We start from the raw sequence: 23,085 nt of genomic DNA on the forward strand, positions 1-23,085 counted from the left end.
TCATCGAGCACACAGCCCCCATTATTACACCTATACAGCATGGAGCGCAGAGCCTCCCATTATCACACCTTTTATACAGTGGGGGCTTTGAGCTCCACATTTACACCTTATATACAGCGTGGCAAACAGAGCTCCCAATATTACACCTATACAGCGTGGAATACAGAGCTCCCATTATTACACCTATACAGGGGGTACTCTCTGCTGCATAATTATTACACCTTCTATACAGCGGGGAGCACAGAGCCCCCAATGTTACACCTTAGATACAGAGCAGCACGCAGCCCCCCCCCCCCCCCCACACACACACTATTACACCTTCTATACAGCGTGGAGCACAGAAACCCCCCATTATTACACTTTCTATAGAGTGTGGAGCACAGAGTCTTTCCATTATTACACCTTCTATACAGTGGGGGCTCTGTGCTCCACATTATTACACCTTCTATACAGCGTGGAGCACAGAGCCCCAATATTACACCTTCTATATACATAGTGTGGAGCACAGAGCCCATTATTACACTTTCTATACAGCGTGAAGCACAGAGGCCCCATTATTACACCTTATATACAGAGCAGCACAGAGCCTCCCCCCATTATTACACCTACTATACAGAGGGGGGCTCTGTGCTCCACATTATTACACCTTCTTTGCAGTGTGGAGCACAGAGCCCTCCCAATATTACACCATATATAAAGCACGGAGCACAGACCCCCCCTATTTTCACACCTTAAATACAGCATGGAGTACAGATCCCCCATTATTACACCTTCTATACATCGTGGAGCACAGAGCCCCCACCATTATTAAACCTTATATGCAGCGTGGAGCACAGAGCCCCCATTATTACACCTTGTATACAGTGGGGAGCACAGACCCCAACATTACAACACCTATACAGGGGGGCTCCGTGATCCACATTATTGTATCTTCTATACAGTGGGGGCTCTGCTCCACATTATTACACCTTCTATAGAGAGGAGCACAGAGCCTCCCATTATTACACCAACTATACAGCTGCAGGCTCTGTGCTCCACATTATTACACCTTTACAGCGTGGAGCACACAGCCTTCTTTCATAACACATTATATACATAGTGGAGCACAGAGCCCCCCTTTTTCACACCTTACATACAGCGTGGAGCACAGATCCCCCATTATTACACCTTCTATACAGCGGGGAGTACAGACCCTAACATTACACCTTCTATACAGGGGGGGGCTCTGTGATCCACATTATTACACCTTATATACAGTGTGGAGTACAGATGCACTCAATATTATACCTTCTATGCAGTGAGGAGCACAGAACCACCCATTAATACACCTAGTATACAGCGTGGAGCACAGAGCCCCCCATTATTACCACTTCTATAGAGCATGGAGCACAGAGCCCCCAGTTATTACATCTTGTATACAGCATGGAGCACAGAGCCCCCCCATTATTACACCTTCCATACAGCGTGGAGCAAAGATCACCTCAATACTACACGTTCTATACAGCGGAGCACAGAGCCCCTATTACACCTTGTATAGAGCAGGGAGCACAGAGCCTAACATTATTACACCTTCTATACATCGTGGAGCACAGAGCCCCCCATTATTACACCTTCTATAGAGCATTGAGTACAGAGTCCCCCCCCCCCATTATTACACCGTAGAGCAGAGCCCCCAATTATTACATTTTGTATACAGCGTGGAGCACAGAGGCTCACATTATTACACCTATGTAGCGGGAAGGGGGGGGGGCTCTAGTCCACATTATTACACTTTCTATACAGAGTGGAGCACAGATCCCCATTATAACACCTTGTATACAGCGGGGAGCACAGACCCCAACATTGTTACACCTTCTATACAGTGTGGAGCACAGAGCCCCCACCATTATTACACCTTCTATACAGCGTGGAGCACAGAGCCCCCACCATTATTACACCTTCTATACAGCGTGGAGCACAGAGCCCCCACCATTATTACACCTTCTATACAGCGTGGAGCACAGAGCCCCCACCATTATTACACCTTCTATACAGCATAGAGAACAGAGCCCCCACCATTACACCTTCTATACAGCGTGGAGCACAGAGCCCCCACCATTATTACACCTTCTATACAGCGTGGAGCACAGAGCCCCCACCATTATTACACCTTCTATACAGCATAGAGAACAGAGCCCCCACCATTACACCTTCTATACAGCGTGGAGCACAGAGCCCGTATTACACCTACTATACAGCATGGAGCACAGAGCCTAACGTTATTACACCTTCTATACAGCGTGGAGCACAGACCCTCCCATTATTACACATTCTATACAGCGTGGAGCACAGATCACCCATTATTACATCTTCTATACAGAGTTGAGCCTAAATCCCCCATTTTTACACCTTCTATACAGCGTGGAGCACAAATCCCCCATTATAATACCTTGTATACAGGAGCGGCTCTGATCCACATTATTACACCTTCCATACAGCGTGGAGCAAAGATCACCTCAATATTACACATTCCATACAACGGAGCTCAAGGCCCCCCATTATTACACCTTTTATACATCGTGGAGCACAGAGCCCCCCCATTATTACACCTTTTATACATCGTGGAGCACAGAGCCCCCAATTATTACTCCTTTAATACAGCGTGGAGCACAGAGCCCCCCATTATTACACCATATATAGCGTGGAGCACGCATCCCCCATTATTAAACCTTGTATACAGCGTGGAGCACAAAGCCTAACATTATTTCACCTTCTATGCAGCGGGGGGGCTCTGTGCTCCACATTATTACACATTCTATACAGTGTGGAGCACAGAAACCCCATTATTACATTTTATATACAGCGTGGAGCACAGAGCCCACATTATTACACCTTCCATACAGCGTGGAGCACAGATCGCCCATTATTACACCTTCTATACATCGAGGAGCACAGAGCCCCCACGTTATTAAACCTTATATGCAGCTTGGAGCACAGAGCCCTTATTATTGCAACTTCTATAAAGCATGGAACACAGAGCCCCCATTATTACACCTTGTATACAGTGGGGAGCACAGACCCCAACATTACAAAACCTTCTATACAGGGGGGCTCCGTGACCCACATTATTGTATCTTCTATACAGTGGGGGGCTCTGCTCCACATTATTACACCTTCTATAGAGAGAAGCACAGAGCCTCCCATTATTACACCTTGTATACAGCAGGGAGCACAGAGCCCCCCATTATTACACCTTATATACAGAACAGCACAGAGCCTCCCCCCCCCCATTATTACACCTACTATACAGTGGCAGGCTCTGTGCTCCACATTATTACACCTTCTATACAGCGTGGAGCACAGAGCCCCCACCATTATTACACCTTCCATACAGCGTGGAGCACAGAGCCCCCACCATTATTACACTTTCCATACAGCGTGGAGTATAGAGCCTCCCATTACACCTTCTATACAGCAGGGGAGCTCTCTGCTCCACATTATACCTTATATACAGCGTGTAGCACAGATCCCCTCAATATTACACTTTATTTACAGCATGGAGCACAGAGCCCCCCCATTATTACACCTACTATACAGCGGCAGGCTCTGTGCTCCACATTATTACACCTTTACAGCATGGAGCACAGAGCCTTCTTTCATAACATTCTATACATAGAGGAGCACAGAGCCCCCCTTTTTCACGCCTTATATACAGCGTGGAACACAGATCCCCCATTATTACACCTTCTATACAGCGTGGCGCTCAGAGCCCCAATTATTACTCCTTTAATACAGCGTGGAGCACAGAGCCCCCCATTATTACACCATATATAGCGTGGAGCACACATCCCCCATTATTAAACCTTGTATACAGCGTGGAGCACAAAGCCTAACATTATTTCACCTTCTATGCAGCGGGGGGCTCTGTGCTCCACATTATTACACGTTCTATACAGTGTGTAGTACAGAGCCCCCATTATTACATCTTCCATACAGCATGGAGCACAAAGCTCCTCAATTATCACACCTTCCATACAGCGGGGAGCACAGAAACCCCCATTATTACACTTATACAGCACGGAGCACAGATCCCCCACCATTATTACACCTTCTATACAGCGTGGAGCACAGAACCCCCACCATTATTACACCTTCTATACAGCGTGGAGCACAGAGCCCCCACCATTATTACACCTTCTATACAGCATGGAGCACAGATCCCCCATTATTACATTTTATATACAGCGTGGAGCACAGAGCACCCATTACACCTTCTATACAGCGTGGAGCACAGAGCCCCCCATTATTACACCTTCTATACAGCGTGGAGCACAGAGCCCCCACCATTATTACACCTTCTATACAGCATGGAGCACAGATCCCCATTATTACATTTTATATACAGCGTGGAGCACAGAGCCCCCCATTATTACACCTTCTATACAGCGTGGAGCACAGAGCCCCCACCATTATTACACCTATACAGCATGGAGCACAGATCCCCCATTATTACATTTTATATACAGCGTGGAGCACAGAGCCCCCCATTATTACACCTTCTATACAGCGTGGAGCACAGAGCCCCCACCATTATTACACCTTCTATACAGCATGGAGCACAGATCCCCCATTATTACATTTTATATACAGCGTGGAGCACAGAGCCCCCCATTATTACACCTTCTATACAGCGTGGAGCACAGAGCCCCCACCATTATTACACCTATACAGCATGGAGCACAGATCCCCCATTATTACATTTTATATACAGCGTGGAGCACAGAGCCCCCCATTATTACACCTTGTATACAGCGTGGAGCACAGAGCCCCCCATTATTACACCTTCTATACAGCGTGGAGCACAGAGCCCCCACCATTATTACACCTTCTATACAGCATGGAGCACAGATCCCCCATTATTACATTTTATATACAGCGTGGAGCACAGAGCCCCCCATTATTACACCTTCTATACAGCGTGGAGCACAGAGCCCCCACCATTATTACACCTTCTATACAGCATGGAGCACAGATCCCCCATTATTACATTTTATATACAGCATGGAGCACAGAGCCCCCCATTATTACACCTTCTATACAGCGTGGAGCGCAGAGCCCCCACCATTATTACACCTATACAGCGTGGAGCACAGAGCCCCCACCATTATTACACCTTCTATACAGCATGGAGCACAGATGCCCCATTATTACATTTTATATACAGCGTGGAGCACAGAGCCCCCCATTATTACACCTTCTATACAGCGTGGAGCACAGAGCCCCCACCATTATTACACTTTCTATACAGCATGGAGCACAGAGCCCCCACCATTATTACACCTTTTATACAGCGTTGAGCACAGAGCCCCCACCATTATTACACCTTCTATACAGCGTGGAGCACAGAGCCCCCACCATTATTACACCTTCTATACAGCGTGGAGCACAGAGCCCCCACCATTATTACACCTTCTATACAGCGTGGAGCACAGAGCCCCCACCATTATTACACCTTCTATACAGCGTGGAGCACAGATCCCCCATTATAACACCTTCTATACAGCGTGGAGCACAGAGCCCCCACCATTATTACACCTTCTATACAGGGGCGGCTCTGATCCACATTATTACACCTTCCATACAGCGGGGGGCTCTGTGGTCCACATTATTACACCTTCCATACAGCGTGGAGCACAGAGCCCCCACCATTATTACATCTTCTATACAAACTGGAGCACAGAGCCCCCACCATTTTTACACCCTCTATACAGCGTGGAGCACAGATCCCCCATTATAACACCTTGTATACAGGGGCGGCTCTGATCCACATTATTACACCTTCCATACAGCGGGGGGCTCTGTGGTCCACATTATTACACCTTCTATACAGCGTGGAGCACAGAGCCCCCACCATTATTACACCTTCTATACAGTGTGGAGCACAGAGCCCCCACCATTATTACACCTTCTATACAGCGTGGAGCACAGAGCCCCCACCATTATTACACCTTCTATACAGCATGGAGCACAGATCCCCTATTATTACATTTTATATACAGCGTGGAGCACAGAACCCCCCATTATTACACCTTCTATACAGTGTGGAGCACAGAGCCCCCACCATTATTACACCTTCTATACAGCGTTGAGCACAGAGCCCCCACCATTATTACACCTTCTATACAGCGTGGAGCACAGAGCCCCCACCATTATTACACCTTCTATACAGCGTGGAGCACAGAGCCCCCACCATTATACAGCGTGGAGCACAGAGCCCCCACCATTATACAGCGTGGAGCACAGAGCCCCCACCATTATACAGCGTGGAGCACAGATCCCCCATTATAACACCTTCTATACAGCGTGGAGCACAGAGCCCCCACCATTATTACACCTTCTATACAGCGTGGAGCACAGATCACCCATTATTACACCTTCTATACAGGGGCGGCTCTGATCCACATTATTACACCTTCCATACAGCAGGGGGCTCTGTGGTCCACATTATTACACCTTCCATACAGCGTGGAGCACAGAGCCCCCACCATTATTACACCTTCTATACAAAGTGGAGCACAGAGCCCCCACCATTTCTACACCCTCTATACAGCGTGGAGCACAGCTCCCCCATTATAACACCTTGTATACAGGGGCGGCTCTGATCCACATTATTACACCTTCCATACAGCGGGGGGCTCTGTGGTCCACATTATTACACCTTCTATACAGCGTGGAGCACAGAGCCCCCATCATTATTACACCTTCTATACAGCATGGAGCACAGATCCCCCATTATTACATTTTATATACAGTGTGGAGCACAGAGCCCCCCATTATTACACCTTCTATACAGCGTGGAGCACAGATCACCCATTATTACACCTTGTATACAGGGGCGGCTCTGATCCACATTATTACACCTTCAATACAGCGTAGAGCACAGAGCCCCCACCATTTTTACACCTTCTATACAGCGTAGAGCACAGAGTCCCCGTTATTACACCTTCTGTACAGCGTGGAGCACAGAGCCCGTATTACACCTACTATACAGCATGGAGCACAGAGCCTAACATTGTTACACCTTCTATACAGCGTGGAGAACAGATCACCCATTATTACACCTTGTATATAGGGGCGGCTCTGATCCACATTTTTACACCTTCTATACAGCATGGCGCTCAGAGCCCCAATTATTACACCTTCTACACAGCATGGAGCACAGATCCCCACCATATATAGCATGGAGCACACATCCCCCATTATTAAACCTTGTATACAGCGTTGAGCACAAAGCCTACCATTATTTCACCTTCTATGCAGTGGGGGGTCTCTGTGCTCCACATTACACCTTCTATACAGTGTGGAGTACAGAGCCCCTCAATTATCACACCTTCTATACAGGGGAGCACAGAGCCTACAATTATTACACCTTCTATACAACGGGGGTCTCTGTGCTCCACATTATTACATCTTATATACATCGTCGAGCACACAGCCCCCATTATTACACCTATACAGCATGGAGCACAGCGCCTCCCATTATCACACCTTTTATACAGTGGGGGCTTTGAGCTCCACATTTATACCTTATATACAGCATGGAAAACAGAGCCCCCAATATTACACCTATACAGCGTGGAGTACAGAGCCCCCATTATTAAACCTTGCATATAGCACAGATCCCCCATTATTACACCTTCTATACAGGGGGCACTCTGCTGCATAATTACTACACCTTCTATACAGCGTGGAGCACCGATCCCCTCAATATTACACCTTCTATACAGCATGAAGGAGAGAGATCCCTCCATTATTACACTTTATATACAGCGTGGAGCACAGAGCCCCCAATCTTACACCTTAGATACAGAGCAGCACGCAGCCCTCCCACTATTACACCTTCTATACAGCGGGGGCTCTGTGCTCCACATTATTACTCCTTCTATACAGCATGGAGCACAGAGCCCTCCCAATATTACACCATATATAAAGCACGGAGCACAGACCCCCCCTATTTTCACACCTTCAATACAGATACCCCATTATTACACCTTCTATACATCGTGGAGCACAGAGCCCCCACCATTATTACACTTTCCATACAGCGTGGAGTACAGAGCCTCCCATTATTACACTTTCTATACAGCAGGGGGGCTCTCTGCTCCACATTATACCTTATATACAGCGTGTAGCACAGATCCCCTCAATATTACACTTTATTTACAGCATGGAGCACAGAGCCCCCCCCCCATATTACACCTTATATACAGAGCAGCACAGAGCCTCCCCCCATTATTACACCTACTATACAGCGGCAGGCTCTGTGCTCCACATTATTACACCTTTACAGCGTGGAGCACAGAGCCTTTTTTCATAACACATTCTAAACATAGTGGAGCACAGATTCCCCATTATTACACCTTCTATACAGCGGGGAGTACAGAACCTAACATTACACCTTCTATAGGGGGGGGGGGTGCGGGGGGGGGCTCTGTGATCCACATTATTTTATCTTCTATACAGCGGGGGTTCTGCTCCACATTATTACACCTATAGAGAGGAGCATAGAGCCTCCCATTATTACATCTTCTATACAGAGTTGAGCCTGGATCCCCCATTTTTACACCTTCTATACAGCGTGGAGCACAGAGCCCCCCATTATTACACCTTCTACAGAGCATTGAGTACAGAGACCCCCAATTACTACACCATAGAGCAGAGCCCCCAATTATTACATTTTGTATATAGCGTGGAGTACAGAGCCTCACATTATGCAGCAGGGGGGCTCTGTAGTCCACACTATTACACCTTCTATACAGCGGAGAGCTCTGTGCTGCACATTACACCTTCTATACAGCGTGGAGCACAGATCCCCCATTATAACACCTTGTATACAGCGGGGAGCACAAACCCCAACATTATTACACCTTCTATACAGGGGCGGCTCTGATCCACATTATTACACCTTCCATACAGCGTGGAGCACAGAGCCCCCATTATTACATCTTCTATACAGAGTTGAGCCTGGATCCCCCATTTTTACACCTTCTATACAGCGTGGAGCACAGATCCCCCATTATAACACCTTGTATACAGGGGCAGCTCTGATCCACATTAGACCTTCCATACAGCGGGGGGGCTCTGTGCTCCACATTATTACACCTTCCATACAGCGTGGAGCAAAGATCACCTCAATATTACACATTCTATACAGCGGAGCACAGAGCCCCCCATTATTACACCTTTTATACATCGTGGAGCACAGAGCCCCCCATTATTACACCAATACAGCGTGGAGTACAGAGCCTCCAATTATTACACCTTCTATACAGCGTGGCGCTCAGAGCCCCAATTATTGCACCTTCTACACAGCGTGGAGCACAGAGCCAACCATTATTACACCTACTATACAGCATGGAGCACAGAGCCTCACATTACTACATCATCTATACAGAGCTGAGCCTGGATCCACCGTTTTTACACCTTCTATAGAGCAGAGCCCCCAATTAGTACATTTTGTATACAGCGTGGAGCACAGAGCCTCACATTACTACACCTATGCAGCAGGGGGGGGGGGGGGGAGGGGGATGGGCTCTGTAGTCCACATTATTACACCTATACAGCCGGGAGCTCTGTGCTACACATTACACCTTGTATACAGCGGGGAGCACAGACCCCAACATTATTACACCTTCTATACAGGGGCGGCTCTGATCCACATTATTACACCTTCCATACAGCGGGGAGCAAAGATCACCTCAATATTACACATTCTATACAACGAAGCACAGAGCCCATTATTACACCTTTTATACATCGTGGAGCACAGAGCCCCCATTATTACACCTTTTATACATCGTGGAACATAGAGCCCGCATTATTACACCTTCTATACAGCGTGCAGCACAGAGCCCCTATTACACCTTGTATACAGCAGGGAGCACAGAGCCTAACATTATTACACCTTCTATACAGCATGGAGCACAGATCCCCCATTATTACATTTTATATACAGCGGAGCACAGAACCCCCCATTATTACACCTTTTATACATCGTGGAACATAGAGCCCGCATTATTACACCTTCTATACAGCGTGCAGCACAGAGCCCCTATTACACCTTGTATACAGCAGGGAGCACAGAGCCTAACATTATTACACCTTCTATACAGCATGGAGCACAGATCCCCCATTATTACATTTTATATACAGCGTGGAGCACAGAGCACCCCATTATTACACCTTCTATACAGCGTGGAGCACAGAGCCCCCCATTATTACACCTTCTATACAGCGTGGAGCACAGAGCCCCCACCATTATTACACCTTCTATACAGCATGGAGCACAGATCCCCCATTATTACATTTTATATACAGCGTGGAGCACAGAGCCCCCCATTATTACACCTTCTATACAGCGTGGAGCACAGAGCCCCCACCATTATTACACCTTCTATACAGCATGGAGCACAGAGCCCCCACCATTATTACACCTTCTATACAGCATGGAGCACAGAGCCCCCACCATTATTACACCTTCTATACAGCATGGAGCACAGATCCCCCATTATTACATTTTATATACAGCGTGGAGCACAGAGCACCCCATTACACCTTCTATACAGCGTGGAGCACAGAGCCCCCCATTATTACACCTTCTATACAGCGTGGACCACAGAGCCCCCACCATTATTACACCTTCTATACAGCATGGAGCACAGATCCACCATTATTACACCTTCTATACAGCATGGAGCACAGATCCCCCATTATTACATTTTATATACAGCGTGGAGCACAGAGCCTCCCATTATTACACCTTCTATACAGCGTGGAGCACAGAGCCCCCACCATTATTACACTTTCTATACAGCATGGAGCACAGAGCCCCCACCATTATTACACCTTTTATACAGCGTTGAGCACAGAGCCCCCACCATTACTACACCTTCTATACAGCGTGGAGCACAGATCCCCCATTATAACACCTTCTATACAGCGTGGAGCACAGAGCCCCCACCATTTTTACACCTTCTATACAGCGTAGAGCACAGAGTCCCCGTTATTACACCTTCTGTACAGCGTGGAGCACAGAGCCCGTATTACACCTACTATACAGCATGGAGCACAGAGCCTAACATTGTTACACCTTCTATACAGCGTGGAGCACAGAGCCCCCACCATTATTACACTTTCTATACAGCATGGAGCACAGAGCCCCCACCATTATTACACCTTTTATACAGCGTTGAGCACAGAGCCCCCACCATTACTACACCTTCTATACAGCGTGGAGCACAGATCCCCCATTATAACACCTTCTATACAGCGTGGAGCACAGAGCCCCCACCATTTTTACACCTTCTATACAGCGTAGAGCACAGAGTCCCCGTTATTACACCTTCTGTACAGCGTGGAGCACAGAGCCCGTATTACACCTACTATACAGCATGGAGCACAGAGCCTAACATTGTTACACCTTCTATACAGCGTGGAGAACAGATCACCCATTATTACACCTTGTATATAGGGGCGGCTCTGATCCACATTTTTACACCTTCTATACAGCATGGCGCTCAGAGCCCCAATTATTACACCTTCTACACAGCATGGAGCACAGATCCCCACCATATATAGCATGGAGCACACATCCCCCATTATTAAACCTTGTATACAGCGTTGAGCACAAAGCCTACCATTATTTCACCTTCTATGCAGTGGGGGGTCTCTGTGCTCCACATTACACCTTCTATACAGTGTGGAGTACAGAGCCCCTCAATTATCACACCTTCTATACAGGGGAGCACAGAGCCTACAATTATTACACCTTCTATACAACGGGGGTCTCTGTGCTCCACATTATTACATCTTATATACATCGTCGAGCACACAGCCCCCATTATTACACCTATACAGCATGGAGCACAGCGCCTCCCATTATCACACCTTTTATACAGTGGGGGCTTTGAGCTCCACATTTATACCTTATATACAGCATGGAAAACAGAGCCCCCAATATTACACCTATACAGCGTGGAGTACAGAGCCCCCATTATTAAACCTTGCATATAGCACAGATCCCCCATTATTACACCTTCTATACAGGGGGCACTCTGCTGCATAATTACTACACCTTCTATACAGCGTGGAGCACCGATCCCCTCAATATTACACCTTCTATACAGCATGAAGGAGAGAGATCCCTCCATTATTACACTTTATATACAGCGTGGAGCACAGAGCCCCCAATCTTACACCTTAGATACAGAGCAGCACGCAGCCCTCCCACTATTACACCTTCTATACAGCGGGGGCTCTGTGCTCCACATTATTACTCCTTCTATACAGCATGGAGCACAGAGCCCTCCCAATATTACACCATATATAAAGCACGGAGCACAGACCCCCCCTATTTTCACACCTTCAATACAGATACCCCATTATTACACCTTCTATACATCGTGGAGCACAGAGCCCCCACCATTATTACACTTTCCATACAGCGTGGAGTACAGAGCCTCCCATTATTACACTTTCTATACAGCAGGGGGGCTCTCTGCTCCACATTATACCTTATATACAGCGTGTAGCACAGATCCCCTCAATATTACACTTTATTTACAGCATGGAGCACAGAGCCCCCCCCCCATATTACACCTTATATACAGAGCAGCACAGAGCCTCCCCCCATTATTACACCTACTATACAGCGGCAGGCTCTGTGCTCCACATTATTACACCTTTACAGCGTGGAGCACAGAGCCTTTTTTCATAACACATTCTAAACATAGTGGAGCACAGATCCCCCATTATTACACCTTCTATACAGCGTGGAGCACAGAGCCCCCCATTATTACACCTTCTACAGAGCATTGAGTACAGAGACCCCCAATTACTACACCATAGAGCAGAGCCCCCAATTATTACATTTTGTATATAGCGTGGAGTACAGAGCCTCACATTATGCAGCAGGGGGGCTCTGTAGTCCACACTATTACACCTTCTATACAGCGGAGAGCTCTGTGCTGCACATTACACCTTCTATACAGCGTGGAGCACAGATCCCCCATTATAACACCTTGTATACAGCGGGGAGCACAAACCCCAACATTATTACACCTTCTATACAGGGGCGGCTCTGATCCACATTATTACACCTTCCATACAGCGTGGAGCACAGAGCCCCCATTATTACATCTTCTATACAGAGTTGAGCCTGGATCCCCCATTTTTACACCTTCTATACAGCGTGGAGCACAGATCCCCCATTATAACACCTTGTATACAGGGGCAGCTCTGATCCACATTAGACCTTCCATACAGCGGGGGGGCTCTGTGCTCCACATTATTACACCTTCCATACAGCGTGGAGCAAAGATCACCTCAATATTACACATTCTATACAGCGGAGCACAGAGCCCCCCATTATTACACCTTTTATACATCGTGGAGCACAGAGCCCCCCATTATTACACCAATACAGCGTGGAGTACAGAGCCTCCAATTATTACACCTTCTATACAGCGTGGCGCTCAGAGCCCCAATTATTGCACCTTCTACACAGTGTGGAGCACAGAGCCAACCATTATTACACCTACTATACAGCATGGAGCACAGAGCCTCACATTACTACATCATCTATACAGAGCTGAGCCTGGATCCACCGTTTTTACACCTTCTATAGAGCAGAGCCCCCAATTAGTACATTTTGTATACAGCGTGGAGCACAGAGCCTCACATTACTACACCTATGCAGCAGGGGGGGGGGGGGGGAGGGGGATGGGCTCTGTAGTCCACATTATTACACCTATACAGCCGGGAGCTCTGTGCTACACATTACACCTTGTATACAGCGGGGAGCACAGACCCCAACATTATTACACCTTCTATACAGGGGCGGCTCTGATCCACATTATTACACCTTCCATACAGCGGGGAGCAAAGATCACCTCAATATTACACATTCTATACAACGAAGCACAGAGCCCATTATTACACCTTTTATACATCGTGGAGCACAGAGCCCCCATTATTACACCTTTTATACATCGTGGAACATAGAGCCCGCATTATTACACCTTCTATACAGCGTGCAGCACAGAGCCCCTATTACACCTTGTATACAGCAGGGAGCACAGAGCCTAACATTATTACACCTTCTATACAGCATGGAGCACAGATCCCCCATTATTACATTTTATATACAGCGTGGAGCACAGAACCCCCCATTATTACACCTTTTATACATCGTGGAACATAGAGCCCGCATTATTACACCTTCTATACAGCGTGCAGCACAGAGCCCCTATTACACCTTGTATACAGCAGGGAGCACAGAGCCTAACATTATTACACCTTCTATACAGCATGGAGCACAGATCCCCCATTATTACATTTTATATACAGCGTGGAGCACAGAGCACCCCATTATTACACCTTCTATACAGCGTGGAGCACAGAGCCCCCCATTATTACACCTTCTATACAGCGTGGAGCACAGAGCCCCCACCATTATTACACCTTCTATACAGCATGGAGCACAGATCCCCCATTATTACATTTTATATACAGCGTGGAGCACAGAGCCCCCCATTATTACACCTTCTATACAGCGTGGAGCACAGAGCCCCCACCATTATTACACCTTCTATACAGCATGGAGCACAGAGCCCCCACCATTATTACACCTTCTATACAGCATGGAGCACAGAGCCCCCACCATTATTACACCTTCTATACAGCATGGAGCACAGAGCCCCCACCATTATTACACCTTCTATACAGCATGGAGCACAGATCCCCCATTATTACATTTTATATACAGCGTGGAGCACAGAGCCCCCCATTATTACACCTTCTATACAGCGTGGACCACAGAGCCCCCACCATTATTACACCTTCTATACAGCATGGAGCACAGATCCACCATTATTACACCTTCTATACAGCATGGAGCACAGATGCCCCATTATTACATTTTATATACAGCGTGGAGCACAGAGCCCCCCATTATTACACCTTCTATACAGCGTGGAGCACAGAGCCCCCACCATTATTACACTTTCTATACAGCATGGAGCACAGAGCCCCCACCATTATTACACCTTTTATACAGCGTTGAGCACAGAGCCCCCACCATTACTACACCTTCTATACAGCGTGGAGCACAGATCCCCCATTATAACACCTTCTATACAGCGTGGAGCACAGAGCCCCCACCATTATTACACCTTCTATACAGCGTGGAGCACAGATCACCCATTATTACACCTTCTATACAGGGGCGGCTCTGATCCACATTATTACACCTTCCATACAGCGGGGGGCTCTGTGGTCCACATTATTACACCTTCCATACAGCGTGGAGCACAGAGCCCCCACCATTATTACACCTTCTATACAGCATGGAGCACAGATCCCCCCATTATTACACCTTCTATACAGCGTGGAGCACAGAGCCCCCACCATTATTACACCTTCTATACAGCGTGGAGCACAGAGCCCCCACCATTATTACACCTTCTATACAGCGTGGAGCACAGATCCCCCATTATTGCATTTTATATACAGCGTGGAGCACAGAGCCCCCCATTATTACACCTTCTATACAGCGTGGAGCACAGAGCCCCCACCATTATTACACCTTCTATACAGCATGGAGCACAGAACCCCCATTATTACAGTTTATATATAGCGTGGAGCACAGAGCCCCCCATTATTACACCTTCTATACAGCGTGGAGCACAGAGCCCCCACCATTATTACACCTTCTATACAGCGCGGAGCACAGAGCCCCCACCATTATTACACCTTCTATACAGCGGAGCACAGAGCCCCCACCATTATTACACCTTCTATACAGAGTTGAGCCTGGATCTCCCATTTTTACACCTTCTATACAGCGTGGAGCACAGATCACCCATTATTACACCTTCTATACAGGGACGATCCACATTATTACACCTTCCATACAGCGGCTGGCTCTGTGGTCCACATTATTACACCTTCCATACAGCGTGGAGCAAAGATCACCTCAATATTACACATTCTATACAGCGGAGCACAGAGCCCCCCATTACACCTATACAGCGTGGAGCACAGAGCCCCCACCATTATTACACCTTCTATACAACGTGGAGCACAGAGCCCCCACCATTATTACACCTTCTATACAGCGTGGAGCACAGATCACCCATTATTACACCTTCTATACTGAGTTGAGCCTGGATCCACCATTTTTACACCTTCTATACAGCATGGAGCACAGAGCCCCCACCATTATTACACCTTCTATACAGCGTGGAGCACAGAGCACCCACCATTATTACACCTTCTATACAGCGTGGAGCACAGATCACCCATTATAACACCTTGTATACAGGGGCGGCTCTGATCCACATTATTACACCTTCCATACAGCGGGGGGCTCTATGGTCCACATTATTACTCCTTCTATACAGCATGGAGCACAGATCCCCCATTATTACATTTTATATACAGCGTGGAGCACAGAGCCCCCCATTATTACACCTTCTATACAGCGTGGAGCACAGAGCCCCCACCATTATTACACCTTCTATACAGCGTGGATCACAGAGCCCCCACCATTATTACACCTTCTATACAGCATGGAGCACAGAGCCCCCATTATTACATTTTATATACAGCGTGGAGCACAGAGCCCCCCCATTATTACACCTTCCATACAGCGTGGAGCAAAGATCACCTCAATACTACACATTCTATACAGCGGAGCACAGAGCCACCCATTACACCTTTTATATATCGTGGAGCACAGAGCCCCTATTACACCTTGTATAGAGCAGGGAGCAAAGAGCCTAACATTATTACACCTTCTATACATCGTGGAGCACAGAGCCCCCCATTATTACACCTTCTATAGAGCATTGAGTACAGAGTCCCCCCCATTATAACACCGTAGAGCAGAGCCCCCAATTATTACATTTTGTATACAGCGTTGAGCACAGAGGCTCACATTACTACACCTATGCAGCGGGAAGGGGGGGGGCTCTAGTCCACATTATTACACCTTCTATACAGAGTGGAGCACAGATCCCCATTATAACACCTTGTATACAGGGGCGGCTCTGAGCCACATTATTACACCTGCCATACAGCGGGGGGCTCTGTGGTCCACATTATTACACCTTCCATACAGCGTGGAGCAAAGATCACCTCAATATTACACATTCTATACAGCGGAGCACAGAGCCCCCCATTACTACACCTATACAGCATGGAGCACAGAGCCCCCACCATTATTACACCTTCTATACAGCATGGAGCACAGATCCCCCATTATTACATTTTATATACAGTGTGGAGCACAGAGCCCCCCATTATTACACCTGCTATACAGCGTGGAGCACAGAGCCCCCACCATTATTACACCTTCTATACAGCATGGAGCACAGATCCCCCATTATTACATTTTATATACAGCGTGGAGCACAGAACCCCCCATTATTACACCTGCTATACAGCGTGGAGCACAGAGCCCCCACCATTATTACACCTTCTATACAGCATGGAGCACAGATCCCCCATTATTACATTTTATATACAGCGTGGAGCACAGAACCCCCCATTATTACACCTTCTATACAGCGTGGAGCACAGAGCCCCCACCATTATTACACCTTCTATACAGCGCAGAGCACAGAGCCCTCACCATTATTACACCTTCTATACAGCGTGGAGCACAGATCACCCATTATTACACCTTGTATACAGGGGCGACTGATCCACATTATTACACCTTCAATACAGCGTAGAGCACAGAGCCCCCACCATTTTTACACCTTCTATACAGCGTAGAGCACAGAGTCCCCGTTATTACACCTTCTGTACAGCATGGAGCACAGAGCCCGTATTACACCTACTATACAGCATGGAGCACAGAGCCTAACATTGTTACACCTTCTATACAGCGTGGAGAACAGATCACCCATTATTACACCTTGTATATAGGGGCGGCTCTGATCCACATTTTTACACCTTCTATACAGCATGGCGCTCAGAGCCCCAATTATTACACCTTCTACACAGCATGGAGCACAGATCCCCACCATATATAGCATGGAGCACACATCCCCCATTATTAAACCTTGTATACAGCGTGGAGCACAAAGCCTACCATTATTTCACCTTCTATGCAGTGGGGGGTCTCTGTGCTCCACATTACACCTTCTATACAGTGTGGAGTACAGAGCCCCTCAATTATCACACCTTCTATACAGGGGAGCACAGAGCCTACAATTATTACACCTTCTATACAACGGGGGTCTCTGTGCTCCACATTACTACATCTTATATACACATCGTCGAGCACACAGCCCCCATTATTACACCTATACAGCATGGAGCACAGAGCCTCCCATTATCACACCTTTTATACAGTGGGGGCTTTGAGCTCCACATTTATACCTTATATACAGCATGGAAAACAGAGCCCCCAATATTACACCTATACAGCGTGGAGTACAGAGCCCCCATTATTAAACCTTGCATATAGCACAGATCCCCATTATTACACCTTCTATACAGGGGGCACTCTGCTGCATAATTACTACACCTTCTATACAGCGGGGAGTACAGAACCTAACATTACACCTTCTATACGGGGGGGGGGGGGGGGCTCTGTGATCCACATTATTTTATCTTCTATACAGCGGGGGTTCTGCTCCACATTATTACACCTTCTATAGAGAGGAGCATAGAGCCTCCCATTATTACATCTTCTATACAGAGTTGAGCCTGGATCCCCCATTTTTACACCTTCTATACAGCGTGGAGCACAGAGCCCCCCATTATTACACCTTCTACAGAGCATTGAGTACAGAGACCCCCAATTACTACACCGTAGAGCAGAGCCCCCAATTATTACATTTTGTATATAGCGTGGAGCACAGAGCCTCACATTATGCAGCAGGGGGGCTCTGTAGTCCACACTATTACACCTTCTATACAGCGGAGAGCTCTGTGCTGCACATTACACCTTCTATACAGCGTGGAGCACAGATCCCCCATTATAACACCTTGTATACAGCGGGGAGCACAAACCCCAACATTATTACACCTTCTATACAGCGTGGAGCACAGATCCCCCATTATAACACCTTGTATACAGGGGCAGCTCTGATCCACATTACACCTTCCATACAGCGGGGGGGCTCTGTGCTCCACATTATTACACCTTCCATACAGCGTGGAGCAAAGATCACCTCAATATTACACATTCTATACAGCGGAGCAGAGCCCCCCATTATTACACCAATACAGCGTGGAGTACAGAGCCCCCCATTATTACACCTTTTATACATCGTGGAGCACAGAGCCCCCCATTATTACACCAATACAGCGTGGAGTACAGAGCCTCCAATTATTACACCTTCTATACAGCGTGGCGCTCAGAGCCCCAATTATTGCACCTTCTACACAGCGTGGAGCACAGAGCCAACCATTATTACACCTACTATACAGCATGGAGCCTACAGCATGGAGCACAGAGCCTAACATTATTACACCTTCTATACATCGTGGAGCACAGAGCCTCACATTACTACATCATCTATACAGAGCTGAGCCTGGATCCACCATTATTACACCTTCTATAGAGCATTGAGTACAGAGTCCCCCCCATTATAACACCGTAGAGCAGAGCCCCCAATTATTACATTTTGTATACAGCGTTGAGCACAGAGGCTCACATTACTACACCTATGCAGCGGGAAGGGGGGGGGGGGGGGGGCTCTAGTCCACATTATTACACCTTCTATACAGAGTGGAGCACAGATCCCCATTATAACACCTTGTATACAGGGGCGGCTCTGAGCCACATTATTACACCTGCCATACAGCGGGGGGCTCTGTGGTCCACATTATTACACCTTCCATACAGCGTGGAGCAAAGATCACCTCAATATTACACATTCTATACAGCGGAGCACAGAGCCCCCCATTACTACACCTATAAAGCATGGAGCACAGAGCCCCCACCATTATTACACCTTCTATACAGCATGGAGCACAGATCCCCCATTATTACATTTTATATACAGTGTGGAGCACAGAGCCCCCCATTATTACACCTTCTATACAGCATGGAGCACAGATCCCCCATTATTACATTTTATATACAGCGTGGAGCACAGAACCCCCCATTATTACACCTTCTATACAGCGTGGAGCACAGAGCCCCCACCATTATTACACCTTCTATACAGCGCAGAGCACAGAGCCCTCACCATTATTACACCTTCTATACAGCGTGGAGCACAGATCACCCATTATTACACCTTGTATACAGGGGCGACTGATCCACATTATTACACCTTCAATACAGCGTAGAGCACAGAGCCCCCACCATTTTTACACCTTCTATACAGCGTAGAGCACAGAGTCCCCGTTATTACACCTTCTGTACAGCGTGGAGCACAGAGCCCGTATTACACCTACTATACAGCATGGAGCACAGAGCCTCCCATTATCACACCTTTTATACAGTGGGGGCTTTGAGCTCCACATTTATACCTTATATACAGCATGGAAAACAGAGCCCCCAATATTACACCTATACAGCGTGGAGTACAGAGCCCCCATTATTAAACCTTGCATATAGCACAGATCCCCATTATTACACCTTCTATACAGGGGGCACTCTGCTGCATAATTACTACACCTTCTATACAGCGGGGAGTACAGAACCTAACATTACACCTTCTATACGGTGGGGGGGGGGGGGGGGCTCTGTGATCCACATTATTTTATCTTCTATACAGCGGGGGTTCTGCTCCACATTATTACACCTTCTATAGAGAGGAGCATAGAGCCTCCCATTATTACATCTTCTATACAGAGTTGAGCCTGGATCCCCCATTTTTACACCTTCTATACAGCGTGGAGCACAGAGCCCCCCATTATTACACCTTCTACAGAGCATTGAGTACAGAGACCCCCAATTACTACACCGTAGAGCAGAGCCCCCAATTATTACATTTTGTATATAGCGTGGAGCACAGAGCCTCACATTATGCAGCAGGGGGGCTCTGTAGTCCACACTATTACACCTTCTATACAGCGGAGAGCTCTGTGCTGCACATTACACCTTCTATACAGCGTGGAGCACAGATCCCCCATTATAACACCTTGTATACAGCGGGGAGCACAAACCCCAACATTATTACACCTTCTATACAGCGTGGAGCACAGATCCCCCATTATAACACCTTGTATACAGGGGCAGCTCTGATCCACATTACACCTTCCATACAGCGGGGGGGCTCTGTGCTCCACATTATTACACCTTCCATACAGCGTGGAGCAAAGATCACCTCAATATTACACATTCTATACAGCGGAGCAGAGCCCCCCATTATTACACCAATACAGCGTGGAGTACAGAGCCCCCCATTATTACACCTTTTATACATCGTGGAGCACAGAGCCCCCCATTATTACACCAATACAGCGTGGAGTACAGAGCCCCCCATTATTACACCTTTTATACATCGTGGAGCACAGAGCCCCCCATTATTACACCAATACAGCGTGGAGTACAGAGCCTCCAATTATTACACCTTCTATACAGCGTGGCGCTCAGAGCCCCAATTATTGCACCTTCTACACAGCGTGGAGCACAGAGCCAACCATTATTACACCTACTATACAGCATGGAGCCTACAGCATGGAGCACAGAGCCTAACATTATTACACCTTCTATACATCGTGGAGCACAGAGCCTCACATTACTACATCATCTATACAGAGCTGAGCCTGGATCCACCATTATTACACCTTCTATAGAGCATTGAGTACAGAGTCACCCCCATTATAACACCGTAGAGCAGAGCCCCCAATTATTACATTTTGTATACAGCGTTGAGCACAGAGGCTCACATTACTACACCTATGCAGCGTGAAGGGGGGGGGGGGGGAGGCTCTAGTCCACATTATTACACCTTCTATACAGAGTGGAGCACAGATCCCCATTATTACACCTTGTATACAGGGGCGACTGATCCACATTATTACACCTTCAATACAGCGTAGAGCACAGAGCCCCCACCATTTTTACACCTTCTATACAGCGTAGAGCACAGAGTCCCCGTTATTACACCTTCTGTACAGCGTGGAGCACAGAGCCCGTATTACACCTACTATACAGCATGGAGCACAGAGCCTCCCATTATCACACCTTTTATACAGTGGGGGCTTTGAGCTCCACATTTATACCTTATATACAGCATGGAAAACAGAGCCCCCAATATTACACCTATACAGCGTGGAGTACAGAGCCCCCATTATTAAACCTTGCATATAGCACAGATCCCCATTATTACACCTTCTATACAGGGGGCACTCTGCTGCATAATTACTACACCTTCTATACAGCGGGGAGTACAGAACCTAACATTACACCTTCTATACGGGGGGGGGGGGGGGCTCTGTGATCCACATTATTTTATCTTCTATACAGCGGGGGTTCTGCTCCACATTATTACACCTTCTATAGAGAGGAGCATAGAGCCTCCCATTATTACATCTTCTATACAGAGTTGAGCCTGGATCCCCCATTTTTACACCTTCTATACAGCGTGGAGCACAGAGCCCCCCATTATTACACCTTCTACAGAGCATTGAGTACAGAGACCCCCAATTACTACACCGTAGAGCAGAGCCCCCAATTATTACATTTTGTATATAGCGTGGAGCACAGAGCCTCACATTATGCAGCAGGGGGGCTCTGTAGTCCACACTATTACACCTTCTATACAGCGGAGAGCTCTGTGCTGCACATTACACCTTCTATACAGCGTGGAGCACAGATCCCCCATTATAACACCTTGTATACAGCGGGGAGCACAAACCCCAACATTATTACACCTTCTATACAGCGTGGAGCAAAGATCACCTCAATATTACACATTCTATACAGCGGAGCAGAGCCCCCCATTATTACACCAATACAGCGTGGAGTACAGAGCCCCCCATTATTACACCTTTTATACATCGTGGAGCACAGAGCCCCCCATTATTACACCAATACAGCGTGGAGTACAGAGCCCCCCATTATTACACCTTTTA

The 23,085-nt window shown here is 47.3% G+C and overlaps 1 protein-coding gene across 1 annotated transcript in view; it reads right to left on the reverse strand.

Annotated features, from left to right (window-relative positions):
- The window catches only part of SLC22A31 (solute carrier family 22 member 31), a 61,154-nt gene that overhangs the window by 17,058 nt on the left and 21,011 nt on the right, over window positions 1-23,085 (reverse strand). The gene's annotated exons all lie outside the window — the stretch shown is intronic.

The sequence above is a fragment of the Ranitomeya imitator genome, chromosome 9, assembly GCF_032444005.1.
Source record: "Ranitomeya imitator isolate aRanImi1 chromosome 9, aRanImi1.pri, whole genome shotgun sequence".
NCBI classification, from domain to species: Eukaryota; Metazoa; Chordata; class Amphibia; order Anura; family Dendrobatidae; genus Ranitomeya; species Ranitomeya imitator.